Source organism: Octopus bimaculoides, chromosome 12, assembly GCF_046866305.1.
Source record: "Octopus bimaculoides isolate indiv1 chromosome 12, ASM4686630v1, whole genome shotgun sequence".
NCBI lineage: Eukaryota > Metazoa > Mollusca > Cephalopoda > Octopoda > Octopodidae > Octopus > Octopus bimaculoides.
This window is the reverse complement of record NC_142939.1, coordinates 33,687,590-33,714,806: the sequence shown is the minus strand read 5'-3', so window position 1 is coordinate 33,714,806 and position 27,217 is coordinate 33,687,590.

The window sequence follows — 27,217 nt, the reverse complement described above, 5'->3', positions numbered from 1 at the left end:
ATTAATATTCTTTTCTCTGTTGGATTCCATGTCTAATGTCTAATTAGATAATTTTCCATTTTCAAAAACTTATGTCTAAATTGGGACAAAATGAGTAATGATTAATTTCAATAATGGCAGTTTCGGATCAGAACACTTGCATGTTGCATTTTCTCCATTTTGACAGTGATTTTCCAGTTTCTTTTTCACCATGGTCTAATTTTTTCTCACCTCCCTCCCTTCTCCTCCTTACACCCATCCAGACCAATTCTGGCCAATTTATTTTTGAAGTATGCAATTAAAAACGATGAGAGATGCCTTTACGGTAAAAAACAAAATCCATATTTTTTCACAAGAAAAGGTGTGTGATTTAAAGGAGATTAAGCTGTTGTTTCTAGCACATCCTGCATTCACCTTTGTCACTGTCACATGTATTGATGTTTTTCAATATTTTTCTCTCCTTAAGCACATTTATGCTATTTCACACCTCATTTTTTTTTCTGTTTATGATTTTAAAATATTAGAGAGCCTGAGAAGATCTGTGTTGGAATTTATCCACAATGCTTTAAAAGCGATATCTAAAAGATAATTTGGTACTTCTTTGGAATCCCCCGCACCCTATAACTTTTGAATGAGTAATTTTTTTGTTTAATGTTTTTAGCTTTGTGTTTTCAATATCAGAGATTATGATTTAGCAAAACAAATTTTTTTAATTTCAATTCCCCACCCCCTAATTTATTTGCTTTGTTTATAGTTGACAAGACGTGCTGTCATGCACAAAATGACAGCTTCCAAATCCTGTTTCTTGACCAGGGGAAAATGATCAAACTTTAAACCTTTATGACTTTTTAGAAACACTTTTTTTCTGGAAAAAGTGAAGCAACTCCAACAATTTAGCTAGGAAAAGTTCATTATAGTGCCAAATTAAAAAAAATTTGATATTTTTGAAAGGCTGGTAGCCAAATCGACTAGATCCATTATAGAATCGTAAGAAGTTAGTGTCAAACATTCAACGAAATTTATTAAAAATGTATATAAGCACAATTTAACTTCATTATTTAATTATGAACTTTATAGCTGATATCAGTAGCTATAATATCTGTCAATTGCTTGACTCAACAGCAACAGTTGAATTGACAGTTATAGTTTGCCAAGATACTAGACTCTTACATTGTGTGAGTGTTTGTTGCATGTGTAACCAAAATATGGAATTGACAAAGGGTGGTAAAACAAAGGAAAGTTTGAAATGGAAAAGTGGAAGGCCATGCTGAAAAGAGAAAGGTTTGAAACAAAAGACATACTTTGCCAATAGTATTGTGGACTTAAGAGAAGTTTTAATGTTCATCTACTTCTGGGCATATGTAAAAGTATCTCAAAGAAAATGTCAACAGGAGCTGGGATGGAATAATGAGGCTGTTTGTAATTGGAAGAATTTCCTCTGTGACATATGCACAGAGGAATTATTAATGGATCATATATTACTTGGTGGCCCTGGGCAAGAGGTTCAGATTGATGAGTCTGTATTTACATGGAGAAAGGGTTATGTTAGCAGATTGACACAACAGTGGGTTTTTGGTGACATTGATAAAACAAGTAAGGTGTGTTTCCTTGAGGTAGTGGCGAAAAGGGATACCAACACTCTTTTACTTGTGTTCGACAAGTACATGAGACCAGGAACCGCTGCGGTGTCAGATCTGTGGTGAGCATACAACACCATTGGTAACAGAGGATTCCAACATCTGACAGCGAATCATCAAATGAATTTCGTGGATCCTATGATGAGCCGACACTAATACAGCTGGAAATCTGTGGATGAGGGTAAAGTGAAGGAACAAGGAGAGTGGAACTTCACATTTACTCCTTGACACTTATTTGGTCGAGCTTGTGTAGCAACAAAAATATGCCAATGGTAATGTTTTCAACAATATTATTAGTCAAATTCATGAAGTTTACTCTGTGTGAATGCTTAACTCATATTAACCCACTGTCCTCCTTTCAGGACAGTTGAAATAAAAAAAATTATCTATTGTTTATTACGTATTCAATTATATATGTTTTAGCTGAAATAGGTTTATTTACTGCAATAAAGATTAACTGGATGCTTCAGTATGCTTTTCTATGCCTATTTATATAACTATCGTCAGAATTTTGACAGAAATTGTAAAGGAATCCCCAAATTTATTTTAAAAATATGACTGATTCAAGAAATTGGGGGTGAGAGGATTGAAGATGGTTTGGCTACCAACATTTCAAAAATTAAAGTTAATTGAAAATTTTTTAATTTGGCATAATAATGTACTATTTCAAGCTAAATTGCTAGAGTTGTTTCACTTTTTCCAGAAAAATGTTTTGAAAATGTTATAGAGGCTTAAAGTTTGATAATTTTCCCCAATTAGGAAACAGGATTTGGAAGCTGTCATTTTGGAAGCTGTCATTCCATAAAATGTGCTTATGGGAAGAAAGTTATGGAAAAATTTCAATACATGTAACAGTGACAAAGAAATGAGGATGTACTAGAAACAATAGCCAAATCGCCCTTAAATCACATACCTTTATGTTTGAAAATATTTACATTTTTTGTTTCCACCGAAATGGCTTCTCATGTTTTTGAAGTGCGTAGTGCCAAAAAACTTGGCTGATATTGGCCAGGAGGATGGGGCTGAGGTGAAAAAAAAATCATGAATTTTCCAAAAAATTTTTCATAAAAATATAATGTCGTGAGGGTGAACAATGCTATTCATCTGGTTTAAAGTCATATCAACCATTGCAGACAGGCCCCCTTATTCTCCTAGCAACCAATATTTTTAGACCCAGTCTGCCACTGCACAAATGTACCCATAATTAGCATTGAGTTCACCATATGGAATCTCTACCTACTTCTTTTCTACATATTGGACAGAGCCATTTACTCAAAAGAATTAGTGTCTCATCTACTTTCCTGTCTTCACTAAGTTGATTTTAAGGCCCTTTGATTCCAGGTTTTATTTCCACACCTGGCGCTTCTTTCCAAATTCTACCACTGTTTCAGCCATAAGAATATATGAATATATGTTAATTGCTGGTAGGGACAATTTGTTATGCATCCATAATATACTACCAATTATATTAAAGGCTTATAAGTCAATATGGTGCCCCTACCTGTGTTTGCAGAGCAATTAAGTAATTTCTTTTGAATATTTTTTATAGAAATTATAACTAGCTGAAGAAGAAGCAAGAGTTCCTGAAATATGCATATACACTCATTACCTATTTGTTTCTGTTTTCGATTGCACTGTTTACATAGACGTCTATGTAAACAAAGTATCATAACTTTCAGTGCTGACTCTCAATTCTGTAGAAAATCTGTAGAAATAACTTTAAAAAAATGTGATGTAAATTAAATATATATATATATCTTTCTGCATATGCATACACACGTGTATGTGTGTGTATGTGTGTGTGTGTGTGTGTGTGTGCGTGTGCATGTTGTCATCTTCATTTAATGTTCATTTTTCATACTGGCATAGTAGATATAAAGTATTTGTGTGTCTAGGGATGTGAGTGAGTGTGTTTTTCCTTGTCTTGACTTATATAAGACAAAAGTTACTGTCATACAAACAGTGTCATTTTCTCCAATTCTCTTCAAAAACATGTCTTGCCACTGAGTTGATCATTCTTCAAAGAACATGTAGAAATATTTATTACCTTACTTGGAAACAGGTGAGGATTTGCATTAGGAAGAGCATATGGCAGCAAAGAAATTTGTCTCCAAAGTTTTTGCTTGATCCATGTCAGAATTGAAAGGTGAATATTTAAACACTGCCACCACTGATAGTAGTTAAGGTAATGGTTACGGCACACACACACACACACACACACACACACACACACACACACACACACACACACATACTTAAATCAATTATGCATAGGAATTATGATGGTTATGTAAACCCAGTGATGAGTTAACACTGATTGTTATTACAGTATAATAGAAACCAAAATACATCATTTAACATCCGTTTTCCATGCTGGCATGGGTTGGACAGTTTCACCAGAGCTGGTAAGGTCAGTGGCTACATCAGGTTCCATTGTCTGTTCTGGCATGGGTTCTATGATTAGATGCCCTTCTTAATTCCAACCACACAACAGTGTACTGGGTGCTTTTTATGTGGCACCAGCACCAGTGTTCTTGACATGGTACCTGTGCCACAAAATTAGTGAATATAAATTTTCATGCATAAATGAATATTTGAATAGAAAGGAAAATCAAATAATAAATATACTAATATATATATATATACAAGGTGCAATGGTAAATCGTCGGCATTTTATGATTTTAATTTCATGCAAGTGCATTGTTTGTTCTTGATTTTGTTGACTACACAGTTTAGTAGCGGTCAGTTGGGCATCATCTGTGAAAAAAGCAACACTATCACACAATTCACTCTGCCAGAAATTTGGAAACAGCATGCTGTACTGCTTAGCATTCGTGCAAGAAACTCCAATACATATATTTCAGAGTGGTTGTGTGTCAATCTGAGGACAACGCCAAGAGTGATAAAAATCAAATATCCAATCAACCTCATGGTGTTTGGAGTGATCACTAGTGATGGTGATGTTATGCTTCCATTCATCTTCTCACACGATCTCACACTTAACACGCAGGCCTACATCAAGTGCCTGGAAGAGGTAGTGCTGCCCTGGGTGAAGAGGGTGGCTGCTGGAAGACCTTATATCTGGCAACAGGACTCTGCACCATGTCACACAAGCAGCAGAACCCAGTCATGACTGTCGGACAATTTCTGCGACCACATCACCCCTAACATCTGGCCACCTAACTCTCCAGACTACAACCCCCTTGATTATTATGAGTGGGGCACAGTTGAGCAAGCACTAAAGATGAACTGAAGGCAAGGATTATAGCAGCATTCACCAACTTAAACAAGATGACCATCCAGAAGAGTTAGAGCAGATTCCAAAGTCGTCTGGAAGTCGTGGTTGAAGCCAAAGGCAATTTTATTGAATAAATTTACCTTTCAGTATTTCAAGATATTTTTGTGTAATTTTGGTAAATATATTTGTTTAGAATGAGATGACAGTGTTATTTTCCTTTTGTATAGTTTAGATGACACTTTATTCACCACACCCTGAACACTGTAGTGGACTGGTGTCCTGTCCAGGTGGGGAATATATACACCATGGAAACCAGGAAATCAGCCCTTGTGAGTCGACATGACTTGAGAAGGTAACTGTTTTTTACTTAATATATATACAGATAAATATATAAAACAAAATCATATATCACTGTATGTTACATACATTTATATATGTGCATGTGTGTGTGTGGGGGGTTAATACTGATGCATTCAAATAGGAATTACCTCCAAATATTCACAGTAAATGCCACTTTGTTTTGTATCTTAAAGTATGAAATAAAATACCGGAGTCAGTCAAATCAAGTAAACATTCTCAAAGGCAGTGCTGCAACATATCTGCAGTACAAGGGGAACCTAAAAAAATAGATGAAAATTTAAATCCATTTCTTCATGTCAGTTTAAGGTTTTGAAAAAGACATAATATCACATATTGCTGCTACTACTGAACTTCCCTAATTTTTCAAAGATACCTAACTTCCAAATGACCATAAAAAAAAAAAACTGCATACTTTGATTCTATATTGGACAGGTGCTAGGAAATGGCTCTGATTAGTCTCTTCAGTGCCTCACCAATTTGTTTTCTTCCAGTATTGCTATTTAACAAAAAGCTGGCCAGCCTTAGGAGGATATGAAAATTCAATAATTGATTTCTGATGGGAGCATTAATGTAACAAATATTAAAGCAAAATTCCATATAGAACTACATAATAAGGGTTCATATCAGAATAATTTGCTTAGAAACCTGCTCCCAGCTATAGCTAAATTGAGGTGCATTGGGAAAATCATTGAATCTGCCATGCATGATCTAATTGCTATTGGTGTATCCAAGGAAATTGCCAATCTATAGGCGTTTACTGGCACTTCGTTTAAAGTCAACAGCATTCCTCCAAAAGGTGTTCTTTGCCTCAGTAAAGCAGGACTCAGATGCAGATTAATTTGATTAACGTTTTCCAGTTCTATGGTGACATGTATATACAACTTAGCCTCTGATAAGATAAGACTAGTATGAAAACTGAATCACATTTCAAACTTGTGTTGATTTACCACCAAATATGCACCCAAAGTTACATATTGAGGCTTTCTTATATTGTCACTCAGTACTATATAGAAGTTCTAACCGATGCACAAATATGGAAATTTGACAAGTCTGGTGATACATTGAAAAGGAATGCAAGCTGGTATGAGGATATCAAACTTAGAAGGACAGTAAAAGCAAGAATAAAACACTATTCTCTCATCGTGGGTTTGAATCCAGGCACAAATTTAAGTACCTAAAATGTATGTAACAAAGTTCACCTTCTTGATTCTTCCATTTAAATTATTGATTTCATTAGTCACAGAAACATGGACGCATTCTTTGCTCTGCAATGGTGTTTCTAGCAAGGCTGACAGCAACTTGTTTTAGAGAAACCACTTTAATTGCTAAGAGCATGGCATAATGCTTGATTCAAACTGGTCCCATGTAGTCACATTCCCTACAAAAAGTAACAGCTCTTTTTATATGCTATTTACTGCTCCTGAAACAGTTAACTGCATCACTACCAAGGAAGCTTCAGGCAGCTCAGATCATACCAACCTACTACCTCTTATGAGCAGTAAGAAAGACTGCCATCACCTCCAAACTACTTGCTTTGGGTAGAATAAAACTGACTGGAACTATTATTGTATTGAGTTTGAGTGTCCAAACTGGCAAAAATTTCATGATTCCAGAGTTGGTGATCTTAAATCCAGTCTGAGCTGCAGGTGAAGCATCAATGCTCAGAAATAGAGTAGAAACTTCAAAAGTGCAATTTGAGTGACTACTGCAGTCTGTCATACCAGGAAAGAGTGATCAGATGCTGAACATGAATACAGATTACAGGGAATAAAAGAAGGTGCAACAGAACATCTGACCATAGATTAGCAAGCAGGTTACTAAAATGGCAGTAATTAAATTTGAACAACATGTAACAATCAACCCAGATAATAAAGTGTTCTGGAAATATGTGTGTTCAAAATAGAGGCCTCGTTCTCTAGTTAGCCTTCTCTACAATTCACACATACAAGTCAGATTACTGGCAATCCCCAAAAATGTACAGGACTTATTGTTGAATGTTAAGCTAACATTTTTACTGTTAAAATTCCAGATGTAGCATTTTCACAGCTATTTGTTTCAAAGTGAGCACTATTCTTATAGTTTCATTCTCAGTAGGAAATAGGTAGTCCCAATAAGACATCCTAAGCAATAACATCTTATGCCCTGCAAGTATTTGGTTTTAGTCCCATATTGTTTGTTGCACCTATTAACAAAGCAGACGCCAACTTGAAGCATTTAAAATATTCAAATATGCAGGTAACATTACACTGCACCTTGAGATTAAAAAAATGGATCCTACATGATATAGAGCTTTTCTGTACCTGGACACAATGAAGCAATGGATTGCTGAGTGGCAACTCGAGCTGGCTGACTATAGACTAGTGACTATTGTCAATAATGATCTGTGTTGGCTAAATCACATTTCTAAAAATCATCTCTCAGTTTGTCAGTTGTTCCACTAGTTATTTATTTAAAGCTTCAAATGGCTGTTATGTTCATACTTACAGCTTGTAACTCCAGTTTGGAACCCTATCTTGTCCAGAATATCAAGCTACTGGAATCTGTCCAGTGATGTGTGACCAGACAAATACCTTCAATCAGTCACCTACTATATCTTGAATGTTTTACTTCTGACACTATAAAGCTTCAATGACTTGCTGCTGACTTGTAGAAGTCCACAAGATTATCCACTATTTTTCCATCAACAACTTTGGCCACTATTAAACTGAATATTTGGCATGTTCTATTTTTATAAAATCATAGACCATGCTACACTCATGACTTTCAGAAACTCTTTTGCATACTCAGAATTGTTGAAGTATGGAGTAAACTAACAGCATAGGTTGTTGCCTGTCAAGACACTGCATCCTTCAAAAAGACCATGCTTCCTGTAATCCACTAGCACTTCTCTTGAAGAGCTTATTCACCTTTCAAATCATACTGTATCACGCTGAAACAAAGACACATTGAATAGTGTGTTCCCTATGCTTGAAGAAAAAATACTGGATGGCAGTGGACTGAACCATTATGATCAAAGGTCTGCTGACCCAGGGTTAAACAACAACAGTGATCCCACTATAATAGCAATTCTCATCATACAGAACCTATTTTAGAAAGATGGTCTAGACAATTTGATAGTTAAGAGTTTGATCCAAGGAGACAATGCAGTACTAACAGCAGGATGGTCTGGTTCTGATTATCTTGGCCATTCTAGCTCTAAAGAATGAGAAAATATTACTGAAAATTGTAATTTGGTTGGCTTTTGTGTTCTTCCTACGGTTAATGTAGTGCAGAAGCAGAGTATTCTGATTGTGTAGTGCAGCAAGTCAGAATAGAACACTGGTAAAATAATGAATATATAAGTGAATTGTGTATTGTTTGAATAAGATAAATAGTGTACAATTGAATGAAAGAATAAAAATAAAGAATAAAAGTAAAGTGGCTTAATTCTCTTCTTTCAATTATACACAGAACTATGAAATGAAAAACTTATTGGTTTTAATACATCACTTTTAAGATTAGCTGAGTGAGATATGTCATAGAAGTGTAATATTATTGGCATTATTCATCTCCCACTTAATAATTTATAATATGACAGCTAAAATGCTTTTGTGGGACATTATTTGTGGAATTTTGAGCTATAAGCAGAGAAGTTAGACAGTATAGAGAAAACAATGTCAATCGTGATTTGTAACTGTTGTTGGTACTTAATTAACCAGTGATGAAATGCAATAAAAATGTCCTGGCAAATCATTGAAATGAGACATATACTAAGAGTTGAACAGCTGCTGGCTTCTAGGAAGCTTCCCAGGTGGTACAGCTTTTATTAAGTAGAATACATGAATGTAATCTGAAATTGATTCTAATGTCTTTACAGAAATATTTCAAGGCTGAAGAGATCTAATATGATATATGATGGTTACATTATTTTCAGAACTGGAATATTTATATATGAATATCCTTGTATTGACATCAAGAACTCTATATTGGTTAAATAGTAAGTCCCTACTGAAATAAATAGTACTTAGGTTTAGTATAGCAAGGGCTTAATTTTGATGAGACCCTACCAAGCTATAAAATAGTTCCATAGGTAAATATTATCACTTCTGCTGTACAAACTGCCTATCTTGAGTCTTTGTTGGCACTGCCACCAACTAACGAGTAAAGCTGAGAAAACATAAGTCACTGTTCTAACTATCCAACTTATTCACTCAAAATCCATTATGTGTTTGCATCTGTAGGTTGTTTATGGCAACTTGGAGCAAAGCCAAATACCACATTACATCATCTACTTTGGTGAATTTTTCTAGTTCATCAATATCTGAATGATTAGAATATGAGATAGAATCAAAGTCCTTAAGATAAAACTGCCAAAAACAAACTCCTATGAGCATGTACCAAAATAGGTGGATCCTCGGAAGTTGGTGGCTAAACCAGCAAAGTTGCAGTTACAATAAAATGAGTCAACAAATGAATTATGTTTCATGTTTCTTTTGAAATTATGATGTTCTATTTGATGCATACATATAATTGAAGCTTGGATCAGCCAGTGACACCCAGGAATTATGTGTTGATAGAATAAAGAATATCTAAGTGAATTGTAAATTGTTTGAATGAAATAAATGGTGTAGAAGAATTGAACGAAAGGTATTCAATGGGTGATGACCCAGAATAGTTTGGTGACTACTAGGGAGACAGTAATAGCACAGAAAGATGACACCAGTGACAGCAAGGGCTGTCACCCATCTCTGTGCTTTATCAAAAGACAGAAACCAAGCAAGCTACAAAACTTGGCATACTGGTACCACATAAAAAAAAACTTTCAGTTCACTCTGTAAAGTGGTTAGGACTAGGAAGAGCATCCAGCTGTAAAAACCATGCCAAAGCAATCATCTGGAGTTCTCTGACTTGTCAGCTCCTGTCAAAATGTCCAGCAAACAGTAAACGAATGTTAAATGGTGATGATGATGATGATGATGATATGTAAGGGTTGCTGAAAGATTCCTGGTTTTAAGGGTATTGCGAAAGGCCTGGCTGGAGGCTCAATCTTCCGAGTTCTTTTACAAGACTTAGAAAATCTGAAGGACTGCTGTACTAAGTGTGGGAATCTGAAAAGGAAATATGTTGAATAAAATCATAATTAACTGATTCTCCTGTATCTTCCTTTACCCAAGCCAGGAACTTTTCAGCACCCTTCATATGTTTGTTTGTTTATATACATATGTATGTATGCATATATGTACATATGCATGTATAAGGGTGAGCATAATAGTTCATAAGCTGACTATGAAGGAGTGATGCTAAAACTAACTGTGAAATCTTGCATGCATTAATTTCAAACCTTCTAATTAATAACTGCATTGTTTCTTTCCAAACAAATTGACATCTGATTGTTCAAAATTAACTAGTAGCAACTGCTCTTGAAAATGGATAAAATTTGGCATTGTGTTGTTATCAAGTACTTGAAGAAAAGGGTTTAGCACCCAAGCACATTATGGCTGACATGGTTGCTACATTAGGGGATGAACCTCCAGCTTTATCAAGTGCAAAAGTAGATAGCTGCATTGAGGAAGATAAGGGATAGTCCTGAAGATGACCCAATATCTGAACATCCTGCATTTGCTGCTACTGAGTAAAATATTGATCATGTTTACCATATACCAATAGGATGACAGGAAATTGATCATAAATCAAATTGCCAATGCTATTGGCATATCTCATGAAAGAGTTGTGAATATTCTACACAATGAACATGGTATGATGAAGGTTTCTGCCCAGTGGGTGCCATTTCTTCTGACAACTGATCAAAGGTGCACCAGACTGATCACATCACAGGAAAATCTGACATAGTTTTAGACAGATTCAGCTGGTTTCTTTGAACATTTCTTAATCTACGATGAGCATTGAGTTCATCACTTTGATCTAGACAAAGAGACAATCTATACAGTGGGAACAGCCCTCCTCACCTGCTCCACAAGGTCATTTTATCTACAGGAAAGGTGATGGCCTCAGTTTTTTGGAATGCAAAAGGCATCATGTTTATTGACTATTTGCAAAATGACCGCACCATCAATGTAGAGTACAACGCCAACTTCCTGAAGCAGTTACCACAGGCTATCAAGAGCAAAGAGCCAGGAAAAGTGACTGGAGCAGTCTTATTTCATGAGGAAAATGCTCTGGCACACAAGTCCTTTCAATAGCTGCTGTGTGTAACTGTGACTTTGAATTGGTTGATCACCCTCCCTATTCTGATTTGGTCCCGTCTGACTATCATCTGTCCCCCAACATAAAAAAACACTCGGCCAGAAACCAGTATTGCAGTGATGGTATTGTCATATGAGCAGTAGATAGTTTGTTTGACCAAGCTTCTTCACCAATGGGATTGAAGCACTGCAACACCGATAGAAGAAGTATGTGGATCACAAGGGGGATTATGTTGCAAAATAAATCGCATTTGACCAGATTGCATGAGAGGATCTTGGTTAACTTATGAACTTATCAGCCAACCCTCATAGCTATTGAAGAGATCTGATTTTGATCATAAAGAATTATCTTTTTTGCATTATAAATTTCAAAAGTGCTCCTAGAGTTTGATGTCATTTTTTTCCTACAATGTTTCATCACAGGAATATTTACAAGAACATATATAAATATATAGGACACATAAAATATATTTTCTTTTGAAGCACATATAATCATTAGAAATGACAGCTATAATTTAATATTTTTTCAAGATATAAAGGTTAGAATCATATTATTGTCGTTTGCAATTATATTACCAAATTTCAGTACAACCCTGCAGCACCTTCTAAGTTGTATTTTTTTATGGAGAGAAGTGGTGAAACATAAAATGTTTTATAACTGGAGTAACTTACTTAGAAAAAACTTTTTGTAATCCTCTCTTTTTTTCTCCCCTTCCAATTTTGCATTATGTTGTGGATTGAGCTGTGAAAATATCACATATCGTTTCTAAAATTTAGTGATGTGTGGATCCTTTGGTTGTCAATATTTGATCTTTTCTTTGTAGGTGATAAGTTTCACAGCATCTTAAATTTTGTTTCCTTTTTCTTTCTCTATACAACTCCTTCAAGTTTAGGGAAAGGAAGAAAAAAGAAAACGAGAAATTGGGATTTCCATTTTGTTCCATCCCAAGGGAAATCAATGATCATTAAATACAATAATCTTTGCTCTCCTCTTTTTTTCATTTCACAAACGTTTCTTACTCTCTAACAATCCTTGTCATCTTTTAACTCTAGCCTAAGAAGGTACTAAAATTTAACACGTCTATCTGGTCTTCAGATATCTTTACTGACTTTCCAACACATATCGCTATGGATTTACTTTTTCTCTCCCCTTACTGCTTTATCAATTCTGTATTGTTTTCTTTTCACCTTAACTTCACTATATCAAACACTTTCTTTTGTTTGACTCCATTTCTTGCTATTTTCTAGAGTCAGTTTCTCAATTTATCATGTTTTTCTTTCTCCCCGACTGCCACTAACTTTGGTACTTATACTTCCATACTCTCTCTCTCTCAATATTTTTACAGGTGTATGTATGTGTGTGTGTATGTATGTATATATATCATCATCATCATCATCATCGTTTAACGTCCGCTTTCCATGCTAGCATGGGTTGGACGATTTGACTGAGGACTGGTGAAACCGGATGGCAACACCAAGCTCCAATCTAATTTGGCAGAGTTTCTACAGCTGGATGCCCTTCCTAACGCCAACCACTCAGAGAGTGTAGTGGGTGCTTTTACGTGTCACCCGCACGAAGGCCAGTCAGGCGGTACTGGCAACGGCCACGCTCGAAATGGTGTCATTTATGTGCCACCCGCACAAAAGCCAGTCCAGGGGCACTGGCAACGATCTCACTCGAAAACCCTACGAAGGCCAGTCAGGCGGCACTGGCAACGGTCACGCTCAAAATGGTGCATCTTATGTGCGACCCGCACAAGAGCCAGTCCAGGGGCACTGGCAACGATATCACTTGGCTTGCTGCGTCTTCTCACGCACAGCACATATATATCGTCGTCGTCGTTTAACGTCCGCTTTCCATGCTAGCATGGGTTGGACGATTTGACTGAGGACTGGTGAAATCAGATGGCTACACCAGGCTCCAATCTAATTTGGCAGTGTTTCCACAGCTGGATGCCCTTCCTAACGCCAACCACTCAGAGAGTGTAGTGGATGCTTTTACGTGTCACCCGCACGAAGGACAGTCAGGCGGTACTGGCAACGGCCACGCTCATCTCGCTCGAGAAACCTCATGTGTCACCCGCACAAGAGCCAGTCCAGGGGCACCAGCAACGATCTCGCTTGAAAATCCTACAACAACCCCACACAAGAGCCAGTTCAGGGGCACTGGCAATGATCTCGCTCGAAAAACCTCATGTGTCACCCGCACAAGAGCCAGCCCAGAGGCACCGGCAATGATCCCGCTCGGAAAGATTTCATGTGTCGCCCGCACAAGAGCCAGTCCAGGGGCACTGGCAACGATCTCACACGAAAGATATCATGTGTCGCCCGCACATGAGCCAGTCCGGGGGCACCGGCAACGATCTCGCTCGAAAAACCTCATGTGTCACCCGCACAAGAGCCGGCCCAGGGGCACCGGTAATGACCTCGCTCGAAAGATTTCATGTGTCGCCTGCACATGAGCCAGTCCAGGGGCAGGGGGAAAGTAAGAAGAAAATGCACATTGGCTATAAAAAATAAAGACATTTTTTTAAGAAAAGCAAAGATAAATACATACAATTAGATGATTTGAAGTGGAGTTATGAAGTATAGAAAACATTATTATGAATCATTATAGAGATTCAAAGTCATACTGGTATCGTCAGAACTGATCACTACCTTTGAATGAACACCGATTTCCAAACGGTTTATTATCGACAAAAATGAGGAATTGCAATGGGAACTCAAGCTGCCCCAGTGATTGCGAACCTTGTAATTGGTTATCTAGAACTTAAAACATACCAATCATAACTACAAAAATATGGCACCTCATTTCATTGCTATTTAAAGGAGAACTGGATGAGGTACTTAGATGATTGCTTTATACTTTGGAACAATAGCATGGACAAACTCCTCAATTTCAAAATAATGCTCAACAATATCAATAGCAACATACAATTCACCATAGAACACAGCAATAAACAACTCCCTTTTCTTGATATCCTAATTAAAATAGTCAATATCCACATCAAAACAGACATCTTCTATAAACCGACTTCAAAACAATACCTATTATTCAACACATACCACTCCAAACACATAAAAATTAATATACTTTATAATCTAGTGAAAAGAATCTGTACCGTAGTTTCAGATACCAATACTAATGGATGAAGACTCCTTGAACTTAAATCAACACTAATCAAGAGATATTACCCAACATCATTAATAAATGATGGGATTAAATGAACAAAAGGAAATAGACATACAAGCATTAAGGGCAGTTAACTGAAATACTAAACCAGATTTACAAACACTCCCATACATTTCCACACACAACCCTAGAAACAATGAGGCCTTCAGCATCATAATCCAAAATCTACCCATCCTCACAGAAGATAAAACAATGAACAAAATTTTGGGCTCACACAAAATTATCAAGAGCAAAATGCAAGCGAAATCATTAAAAAAAAATATTAATCAGCGCAAGACTATATCCATTAATAATGAAACCAAAAGTGAAAAAATGCAAGCAGCCTAACTGTGACACATGCCCTCACCTTTTAGAGGGTACAAAGTTTCACTTCAAACAAGGTGAAATACTTAAGACAATGAGATTTCACCTGTGCCTCTGAAAACTTAATCTTTGCTTAGTGTGTGGAAATAGGCCAAACAGGAATGTCACTCCAACAAAGAACATCTCTTCACAAAGAACAAATCCGCTACCCAAAATATAGACAGATACAGGTCAGTGAGCACATTGAAAGATGTTTTAGGAAACTTAAACCGAACTTCCTAATTTTCCCTTATCAATGTTCACAGAACACCTCAGTACAGCAAAGATTAAATAAGGAGGCAACTTTCATTAATAATATCATCCACAAGTCAACATGAACACACAAGTTAAAACTGGACACTACTAACCTTACCAATAATCCCACTAATCTCCATATATCCTATACACCATTCATATTCCAGTATTTATATCTACCTTAATTGCATCACTTCCAGAACTGCATGTAATCTTTTCACTTAGGTACTATTAGATCTAACACCATTTGGATATCAGTGTTCATTCAAAGTCAGTGATCAGCTCTGACGATACCAGTAAGATTTTGTATCTCTATAATGAATCATACTAATGATTTTTATAATTCATAATTCCACCTCAAATCATCTAAATGTTTGTATATATTTTTGCTTTTCTTAAAAAAGCTTTTATTTTTTATATCTAATGTGCATTTTCTTTTTTTTTCTTTTTACTTTTTCCCTATTTATACCACATGCAGTCTTTTTTCTTTGAAACCTATTTCTATTATATATATATAAATTTAAATGATAAGGGTGAAAAATTGAATATTAATTTGATTAATATCAATTTAAAACCAAAGGCCTAGCAAATTGAAAATTCTGAAGATTCAGAAAAATTATATTACATACATATAAGAAGGATGACCACTAAATGGACATCTCTTTTGCTAGAAGAAGACCACCTACTGTCTGACCACTAAGAAAAGATTGTTCTCAAGAAAAATTCAGCATTCTTTTCATTTGTCTTGCTTGCTTATGTTCTAGTGTTTGCTGATTTTTTTCTTGAGAACAATCTTTCCTTAGTGGTCAGACCATAGGTGGTCTTCTTCTAGCAAAAGGGATGTCTACTTAGTGGTCATCCCTGTTATATGTATGTACTATATATATAAACACACACGTACACATTCATTTAGTTTTGTTTGGGCAAGAGCTTCAGAATGTACTCTTAAAAGCTCTTATGCTTCACATTAGCTACCACCTGTTAATTCCATCTTCTAGGGTAATCTAATGGTATGGTTATACAGAGTGGAATTCCTTTCAGCTTAGGATAAATACAATAATAACTTGTGGATAGAAATTCATAAGCTTTATTAATGTGGCACAACATATGTTTCTGCACTCCATATATTCATTAGGTAACAATTTTCCATATTCATAAGATATTACTTCAGATTGCTCTTAGGCTTTATGAATTTGAAAGTTTTCCAGCTCCATTTCAACATAGATGCTTGTTCAGGCAGGACTTGCAGGAAAAAAAATGCGATGCCTGAGGAAACACCTACATTGAAACGGTGTTGAAAAAGTTTCAAATTCATAGATATTAAGACTAATCTTAAATAATATCTTATGAATATGGAAAATTTATCTGGTGAATATATGGAGGTGCAAAAACATGTTGTGATGTATTAATAAACCTTATGAATTTCCATCCCAAGTTATTATTTGCTGATCGATTTTGCCTTTCATATTTTCGGCATTGATAAAATAAATAGCAGTTGAGAACTGGGGTTGATGTAAGCAATTTACCTGCTTCTCTGAAATTGCTAGCCTTGAGCCAAAGTTTGAAGGAGTTATTATTATAATATATTTATATAAATATATAGCATATAAATATATAATGCATAGCACACAGACACACAAATACACACATGTATACTACAGTCTTCTTTCAGTTTCTGTGTACGAAATCGACTCACAAGGCTTTGGTTGGTCTGAAACTATAATATATAGATGTGTGTGTGTTTTGCAAACAGCTTGCACATGCAAGTGTTACCAGTCGAGAACTCTGCATATTAGAAGCCAGTAAGTGTATGGGGTCATCAGGAGAGAATGCGCGCCATTTCAGGGCCTACCTTTCGACAGCATCAATGAGCACCGACCCCCACCTCACTGATATGAGACCCCACTTGCTGGTTATCAACTGGTTATCAAATAAAGCTCAATATTCTTCTAGCCATCGCTCGTCATCTCTTTTTAATTATGTCTGCATCCAGTGGCTAGCCTTTTCCACTGTAGTTTGAACATCAGTCATTTACTTTACGATGTGTCAGGCCTAATGATAACACCAGTCATCTCACACTGTGTCCAACAAACCCTCTACATCTAACTTCAATTGGAAAATGGTCCGCTTTCCAACCTGTGTCTTCACATTCCTCAAGGAGGTTTACATAACGGTGAAACTTTTGCATCTGAGTGGCGTCCAGGTTGTCTTCATGAGGAACTGTTAACTTGACTAGATTCACAACTTTCTTTCTGTCACACCACATTAAAATGTCCGGTTTTTTTTTTTGTAACTGGGATGGGAAAGAGTCCCTGGCACCCAGGAGTTGAGAATTTTTTGCATGGACCCTAAGTAAAGCATGTGCAAAATAAGAATGAAATTGGTTGAGTAGTTCTCGAGTTTTAGTGATGCATACCTACAGACAGACACACATTCTCAGCTATATATATATATATATATATATAAGAAGTAATTAAGATTCAGTTGAATTAGGTACTTACGTTGAAACACCAAGTCAGTCTGGTATTACCTGCACACCCCGAAGTAGGGTGAATAAAATCAAAATAAGTAACTGGATATCAAATAGTAACGCAGAACAACCACTTTAAGCAGCTCCATTTAATAGAACAATGCAATCATTACATCAATTTAAATACAACACTATCTTCAGCTGCACAAATATGGATTTTCAACAGACAAGATATATTGATATAATTTTTCTTAAATATTTAACAGAGCAAGTGGATGGAAGAATTCCATGTTGTCACTATTGCAGAAAGAATAAGTAAGAGAAGAACAAAACTACAATTTTTAGAGTGCCATGGAACACAGTGGGGGGTCGTAGGGTTATAATTGATTTCTATTTAATCTATCTCCTTATCATCAACAAAAATCTAAAACTAGAAGACTGCATATATTTAGATTAAAGAGCAAAGTGAGTTGACAGCTCATAGCTAGCTGCTGGTTATATATATGTATATATATATATATATATATATATATATATATATATATATATATATATATATATATATATATATATATATATATATATATATATATATATATATATATATATATATATATATATATAATGTTAATTCTCTAAATGAAGTATTAACAGTAACTGCACGATAAAGTGTAGTATATTGCCACTTAAGTGTGGCTGACCCCTAGGGGTGGATGTTACTGTTGCCTTTAGCCCCAGGAGGACATCTCCTCCAGCTGGCTTATCGACACACGACTGTGTCCTGTTTGCCAAGGGTAGTTATCCCTCTCACCAACATCTGCAGCACGAACGGATCCGGATTTCAGGGTTATTTCCCTTCGTCGGCGTCCGATAGCCGCTGACCTACACTTTATATATATATACATATATATATACATGCTTATATAAAGAATAGAGTATAATTATAAGTAAATATAAGTAACTGAAAAATATCAATTTAAGAACCATATTGAACCACATCTTAACCTACCTGTATACGGAGATACAATGCAATATGCTGAATAATTCATAGAATGCTATACTAGTATATGCAAAGGTAAATAGGAATACAAATTATAAAATTCAATACTATAAAAAAATTAACAATTTAAAGGTTAAACATAAAGATAAGTGATTAATAACATAAACAAACCAAAACAATAAATCGAAATATAAGAATTTATATAAAATAATAAGAAATATATGTAAAGGCAGGGGATTAAAATTAAAAGCAGGAAAAGATATAGGTAACATAAAAAAGAAGTAACAGGTATGGAAATAATGAGGACAGTTTGATTTACAGTCTTGTAAATTATATTACAGGTGCTGTTGCATGTATGATTGTATTCCTTAGTTTCAATCAATAGATAGCATGTATACCTTTCCAGATAAATTCCATATGTAAGTGGTTTAAGTGGTCTTTATAGAGATCACATAATAATTAATTAAGTAAAGATGAGGTATTAAGTTGATTCTACATAACAGTAATCTTTTTAATGTTTAAATTAATCTATAAATCCTTTTTAGCTCACTTGGTTATGATATGCTTTTCTAAAATTTTTAAACATTTTATTTTTGTTTTTATGCAGCATAATAATATTGTTTATAATTGGTCTCCCACTGAGCCCAGAATGTTTTCCTTGATCTCAATGTAGCATCCTACATTTTCATAGTGTTTGCCCCTTTAACTGGTAACAACATCATGAATTAATGTCACCCCTACCTACCTCTTTTATAGATATTTACTTCTATCTAATTGACTCTTTCTAAAGTTTTGTTTGTTTTTCTTGTGGGTTGGTGGATACCTCTGATAGTATGAAATTTATAACCAATAGCAAGCTATGAGCTGTCAACTCGCTTTGCTCTTTATTCTAATTATATGCAGTCTTCTAGTCTTAGATATTTGTTGATGATAAGGAGATAGATAAAATGGAAATGAATTATAACCCTATGACTCTCTTCCCTGTGTTCCACAAAAATTGTAGTTTTGTTCTTCTCTTACCTATTCTTTCTGCAATAGTGACGACATGAAATTCTTCCAATGCATGAAACAGTCAGACGTTGTGTCACTCTGTTACTTCTGTTAAAAATTTATGTAAATTAATGAAAAAAATAATACAAATATTAAAAATATTAATAAAAAATAAAAAATATTAGTAAAAAATATTAGCGGTTTAGGAAGGGCATCTAGCTACAAAAACCATGTCAAAGCAGATGCAGAAGTCAAGTACAGTCTTTTGCCTGACCAACACCTGCCAAATCATCCAAACCATGGACAACAGACGTTAAACGATGATGATGATGATGATGATGATGATATATAACATATATATATATAATATATATAACACATACACACACACACACACATATATATATATATATATACATAATATGACAAGCAAAATTAAAGCAATCAGATATTTAACAAATGCGTGGAATTGAAATGTGTTATTTTGGCATAATGACTCTCACTGGACATAACAAAATATGCATAACGTATATATATATATATATATATATATATATATAATTTATTTATTTATTTATTTATTTATGTGTTTCAGCCAAGTGGCTGCGGTCATGCTGGTGCACCACCGTGAATAATATATGATATGATGTAATCATCATCATCATCAGTTAGTAACCATTTTCCATCCTGACATGCATTAGATGGCTTTACTGGGACTTGTAAGCTGGAGAGCTGCTACCAGGCTCCAGCTCCAGTCTGACTCAGCTTAATTTCTGCAGCTGGATGCCCTTCCTAACGCCAGTATTTTATCAATATTATGATATTACATGTATACATACATATATATAATATATGACACACACACACACACACACACACACACAGGTATGAATACCAAATAAGCACATAAATGTGAAACAGGGTGGGAAAAATAGTATTCGAATACTGGAGGTAAAGTAATATGCTTTATTAAAAAAGTTGCAAAGACATCACAAGAACTGTTACTCAGATTTCCACGTTCCTGCTTATTGGAAAGTTTTGGTTTGGAATCTAAACCAAAACCAAACCAAACTGTCCAATGAACAAGAACGTGAGACTCTGAGTAACAGTTTTTGTGATGTCTTTGCAAATTTTTTTTAATAAAATATATATATATATATATATATTTTTAGATATACCCAGGCCTATTCCCCATTTTTTAGGAGGGGGTAGCCACAAGACACACCAGTCATTCCATTCATTTCTCAGCTCAAATATATATATATATTATGTGTATATATACATATATATAATATATAAAATATACATATGTATACACACACACATATACACAAAGGGGTTTGTATGTTTGTGTATAGAAGAATATAATACTCAAAGGAATTCCAACTCAGTTTTTCACATTTTATTTATAATCTTATAATATTAATATAAGATATAAAATAATATAGTAAAAAGAAATGAAATGAAGTATTAGTTGTCTATTCTTATTGAAAAAATGAAATATTAAATGTCCATTCTTATTGAACTAGTATACTTTCTTGCATTTATGCAATCTTCAGGTTCATATGGTTGTGGTGATAGTTGTGTTCATTGGTTTCAACTGTGGTTGATTGGTTAAATTTTGTCCCTTATATATATTCCTGTGGATAGAAGTAGTAGTTGCTTGTCTATTTTTAGAAATGATGCCATCCCATTTTTCAGTGTTTATTGTTGGAAATGATGACAGCAGTACTTTTTAGAGATTTTTATTTTTTAGATATGAGGATGAGACTTTTGAACATTGAGTTTGAATTTATTAATAAAGTCCTTTTCTCTAAAGTTTTCTCTCCATTTCATTCAGATTGTATAGTTTATGAAATGGAAATATCATAAATATTTTCTGGCCACATATTGCTAGATGGTTACTCAGTGGTATTTGGCGGACTTCTGGATTTTTAATTTGTTGTCAGTGCACATGAGTGTTCTGATAGTGCATTGCCTGTCTGGCCAACATACAGTTCTTCACAATTAGGGCATTTGATACAGTAGATTAAATTTCTGCTTTTGCAGTTCATATTTGCTTTTGTGAATATTTTCTCCGTTTTTGTGTTCATATATGGACCAGTATGAATTAATTGGCTATCAGTGTATTTAGACACAATGAATGGTTGGTCTTTGTTGCTAAGGTAAACCTTACCTTTGTTAATAACTTTTTCAAGCTTTAAAGCTGTCATTTACTGAGAGTTATAGTTTGGTCTGTAATGATATCTCTTAATTCCTTACTTTGAGCAATGATCGGTAGGTTTACTTTAGTGATATTGAAGATGTTCTGGTGGCATGGATTGTGCGTCACTATAAATGGTATAATCTGTTGTTGTTTTTATCTTCTTTGTGTTGTCCACAGTTATTGTGTGCGTATTTTCAGAGCCCGCTGAATACCATTTTCTATAAGTAGTGATGGATATTTTTGTTTGAGCAGAAATTCTTTCAGTTCCATCAGGTGCTGATTCCTGATCTTCAATTCTTCTACAATGGTACAGATTCTTCTGGCTAATCAGTATAGGATGCTACGTTTTGTATGCGGTGGATGGGGCAATTTAAAATTCAGGTATTAATGTGTATCTGTGTGTTTATAATATATATATCTGTGGTATATATATATATATATATATACATAGGTGCGGGCATGGCAGTGTGGTAAGAATCTAGGTTCAGTTACACTGCATGGCACCTTGGGCATGTGTTTTCTACAATAACTTTAGACCTACCAAAGCCTTATGAGTGGATTTAGTAGATGGAAACTTCAGTATTTACCACTCAAGGAGAATACTATAGTATTCAGTGTTCTAACAAATCATTCACATTGAGTGAATCAGTAACTGATGATCGTCAGCAGCCTTTTTAAATCAATTCACCCAAACTATAGTAAAGTTATGGCATTGTATTCATTTTAGAAATTTAAGGCCAGAGAAAACAGCCAGAAAACAATATTAATAGTAGAAAAATTGATATTCCCTGAGAGATATGGAAGTATTTATAATTTAGTGTTTGTAAGAAAAATATGGTTTGGAAAAAATTTCAAGGGAAGCTTTTTCTCTGAAGAAAGGATTGGGTGAAGTGTTTTGTGTGTGAAATGTGGCAATAAGCTTAACAGGAAGTGAGATATATTTATCCACTTATGGAGTATATGGGACCTTTGTTTATTAGCTGTAGAAAAAGTAGAGAAAACACCTCATCATTTGATTACACCTGTGAGCTAGTTGCAAAACACTTAGCAATCAGAATCAGTAGAGATTTTGTGTAGCATGTTTGTGTGTGCAGCAGCAGCAGCAATGTTCTAAGATTTTAAAATACTTTATCTTTGAGAAGCTCAAATAAGTTAGAAAGGGATTAGAGTTGGAATCATTTCTTGCTCTAAAGATTAATCTTTGTCTTTCTGGTGTTCTTTTGGCAATATACACCAAGGGAGACACAACAAAGATTGTGTAGCCTAGGCCTTTGACATTGAGAAGAAATCTTTTCATGACAAGAGAATGTGAGGAATAAGTCTTTCCTTGTTCTGTGCAGTTGTTTCATTATTTGGCTTTTGAAAGAGACAAGTATAGCAGTAATGGTAAGAATGGACAGCAAAATATTCAGGGAACTATTACTGCTACTGGCAACAAAGGTCTTTTCCTTCAGTGTGGAAGTTTCTTTTAGAACTGCAATATTGCATGGTAACAAAGTTATGGGCTTTGAGTGGAGAACGTCAGAAAAGACTTGAAAGAAATGAAGCTAGCATACTCTGATGGATGTGCAATGTTAACTTGAATGCCTGAATAAAATTAAAACTGGGTATAAGATGAGTAAGGTGAAGTGTGCAGCACTGATACAAGTATGTAATATGTACAGAGAGTGACTGCTGCATACAGTGTTACATACTCTAAGTTAGTGGAATTTGTGGAAGAGGGTAACTCAAGAAGACACTGGGGGAAGTATTAAAGCCAGAACTGAAGATGTTACTTCTCACAGAGATGACAAAGGAATATACTGACTGGTATTATGCAGTGCTACTCACGAACCTATCTACTCGCAGGAAAGACACTCAAATGAACAGGCAATGATTAAGAAGCTCTAATACTATCTCTCACACAACACTCTCTCTATTTTCCCTTTCTCTCACTCTCTCACCTTCACATACATATATACATACTGTTCTCTACCAAGCCCAGCCTATTGCCCCCATCATCTTACATCAGCCCTCCAAGATTTCCGTCTCTTCCTCATTCACAGCACATTCCCTCCTGGGTTACTCCACAGCTTTTCTTTTAAATATCTTACTACCTGTCCTTACAAATCTAGGCTACTTTCAGATCTTTCTTTCCCTTATTGGTTTTCCCAATCTCACTTACCATCCTTTCCCCTGTTTCCCAATGCAGGATGCTTTCACAGCCTTCACACCCTGGTTTTTCTCTTCCTCCTGCCTATCTGGTACTCTTCAGTAGCTCTTTGACCCCACTCTCTGCTTCTTTTTCTCTCATTATCTGCTCCTTTCTTTCTTCCTCTAACCAACCCCCACAAATACCCATACTTCAGTTTCTTTCAATGACTCTCTGCTCTATTGCTCCTTTCCTGTCCCCTTTCCCATACATCAGTCCATATTTGCCTCTTATAATGTTAGCCCTAGAATCCATCCCTTGCACAATCCACCCTATCACCTTTCAACTCTATTACTCCCTTTTTCTCTGTAACCCCTGTCACTATCCCTTTTCCTCTCCCTTGTTCCCTGCTATACTCTTCCATTCTCTCCTCTTATTTGCTGCCCTTCATCACCTACTTTCTCTTATTCAATCTCTCTTATAGGGGCCACTTTAGGACCTTCACATTGCAAGTTACAAGGTAGTCATCACCAGTGCTAGCGAGTGTCAGGAAAAAACAACCTCTATACTCTGTAAATTAGTTGACTTCATGAAGGGTATCTGGCTATAAAAAAACTATACCAATAGTATTGGTGCATTATGCAACCTTCCATTTTGTCCAATTCTCTCAAACCATTAAGCACATGCCAGCATAGAAACCATATATTACATGATAAGGATGATGATGTATATGAGTGTGTGTATGACAGGCTTCTACACATTTTCCATAAACTTAATTCAACTCACAAGGTATGGTGAAACTTAGACTATGGTAAGATATTTGCCTAGATTCCATACAGTAAATTCAAGCACAGAACTACACAGCAGTTTGTGAATCAAACATCTAATGGACAGGGTCATGCCTCTTCCCAGATGTTCTGTAACAGCCAATGAAATCAGTTTGTCAAATATTGTAACAATTGATTATAAGAGCCCAAGAGGAAGCCTTTTAACAGTGGCTTGAATTTCTAGAAACAGCAGCCAAATCTTTCTCAAGTTTTATTTTACCATCTTTTTTCTTTCATTATTTTAAAAATGGCCTACTAGACAATGTAGTCTTAGATATCAAAAAACCCACAAGAATTTCTTCAAACATTGAGCTGCTCTGTGCTGGATAATTTGATCTGGAGCTAAACAAAATGAAAAGATAGTTTTATTTACAGAAAGAATTATTGCTTTAATTGGTTGCAAAGTTCATTAGTTTGGAGATGTTCATAAACTTTGTGAAGAGAAATCTGATGACTTGGGACCACTTAAAACTGTTCTTAGTCTAAAAGAAAAGTTATTTTTCATCCTGACATCTAAAAGAAGTCATTCCCAAAATATTACATTCATTTTCTCATCACAGAATTCAAATTCATGCAAGTGAATGATCCTCAATGTAGAATTTCTGCAGGCACAGACCACTATCAGTTTCTTTGAATTGTGAGTTTATTTTTAATATTCCTTTAGAATGCACAGAATGATTTTCATACATTATATTGTTTCTCATTAACATAATGAGAAATTTATGAATTTATCTTTTATATTTATATCATATTTTTCTGAACAGTAAAATCATTGTTTATAATTTTCCAACAGGCCAAACCGGTTCACTGCATTTACAGTACCAAGAGTAACTTCGAAGTGTCCATGCAACTTAAGTGGAACAAATAGCACATGATATTTCAGCTTGAAAGCACTGGGGTTATCAGTTTTGGTGCTGATATTTATATCTTTTGTTAAATATATTAGTGAAGTATATATACACACCTACATGAGAGACTTTACACAATTTTGGTATAGCGAATTTCATGCATAAAATATTGGTCGATTCAGCCAACAGCAAGATCTAAACTAGGACTTCATGGTTGCAACATAAAATTCTTAAACATACGGCCAACTTTAATGTGTTCATTTAAACTTAAAGTATTCACTTAAGAAATTCATCTCATATACTAGGCCTGGTATAGATAGATTTGATACTTGACTGATTGTCAAAGATGTTATATTAGAAAATTATTGTTTACTATAATGGATTCTTTGTTCAAAATGGTATTTATTTCAGTTAAGAAGGAAGACAATGGACAAAACAACAAAAGGTTGACAGTTTAACAGAAACATTGAGATGCTGAAATTAGATTGACAATCAAAAAGCATTATGTTCTGAAGTTTAGCTTAATATTTCTGTTTCAAAGGAAGAAATATGAGGAAAAGATGGAGATTCAATAATAAAATATTTCCAGTGCAAAACTTGCATAATATATTACTAGTGTGCCTTTTAATGTTCTTTTGAAAGTGGTTTGCCACTCATATTACAATGTTTGTCTAATTCATTCAATATTTTGGTAAAATATCTTCAGTCAGTTTCTCTATGACGTAGACTCATACAATGCTACTTTGTACATTTCTCAACTCTCTTGTTGGATTGTCACAACATTTAAACTATACAATTAAACTATACAATTCAAGCTGTTCAATTAAAATACTAATTTTCTTAACCTTTGATATTTTGCAATCAAATATCTTTGTTATGAAATAAAACAAAGAAAGTATAGAGAATACAAAACAGTGACTGAGCAAAGAAAGGGAATATAAATGAATCAACTATATAAACTTCATTAATCAGCAACCATCTTTCACTGATTTGATCTCAAGTATATATCTAATATTTTAGATATTATTAGGTACAACCTAGCATCAAAAGGTTGAAACGCATTTCTGATTTTCAAAGAATGTAAGTTTCTATTAGGTTTTACAGTCCTTATATGTATTATAATATGTAACAAAATTGCCATAATGTTGTCATAATATTATGATGTTTATTCGACTCATTCTATATTTTGGCCAAAACCTGATCAGAAAGTTGTTCTGTGACACAGTTATATAGAGCACTTCTCTATAAATTTCTTTTCTCTTTAGCTAATGGATTGTCTCCAATTGAGCAAGTCATAGTAAATATTCCATCAAAGGATTTTGGTAATTTACTGTCCATGTGTTCATAAATCAATAAAGAGACTTTACATTGATATTCACAATACATGGTTTCCTAATTAGTGGTCCAACGTTGCTATTATAATATTTATAATGTACATTCCTTACTAATATTTTCTGGAACACTTCACTGCAGCTTAATAGAGAATTACCTGCATATTCCCAAACTAAAAATCCATAATTAATTTGTAGATGTAGATGGAAGAGAAATATTGTTATTTG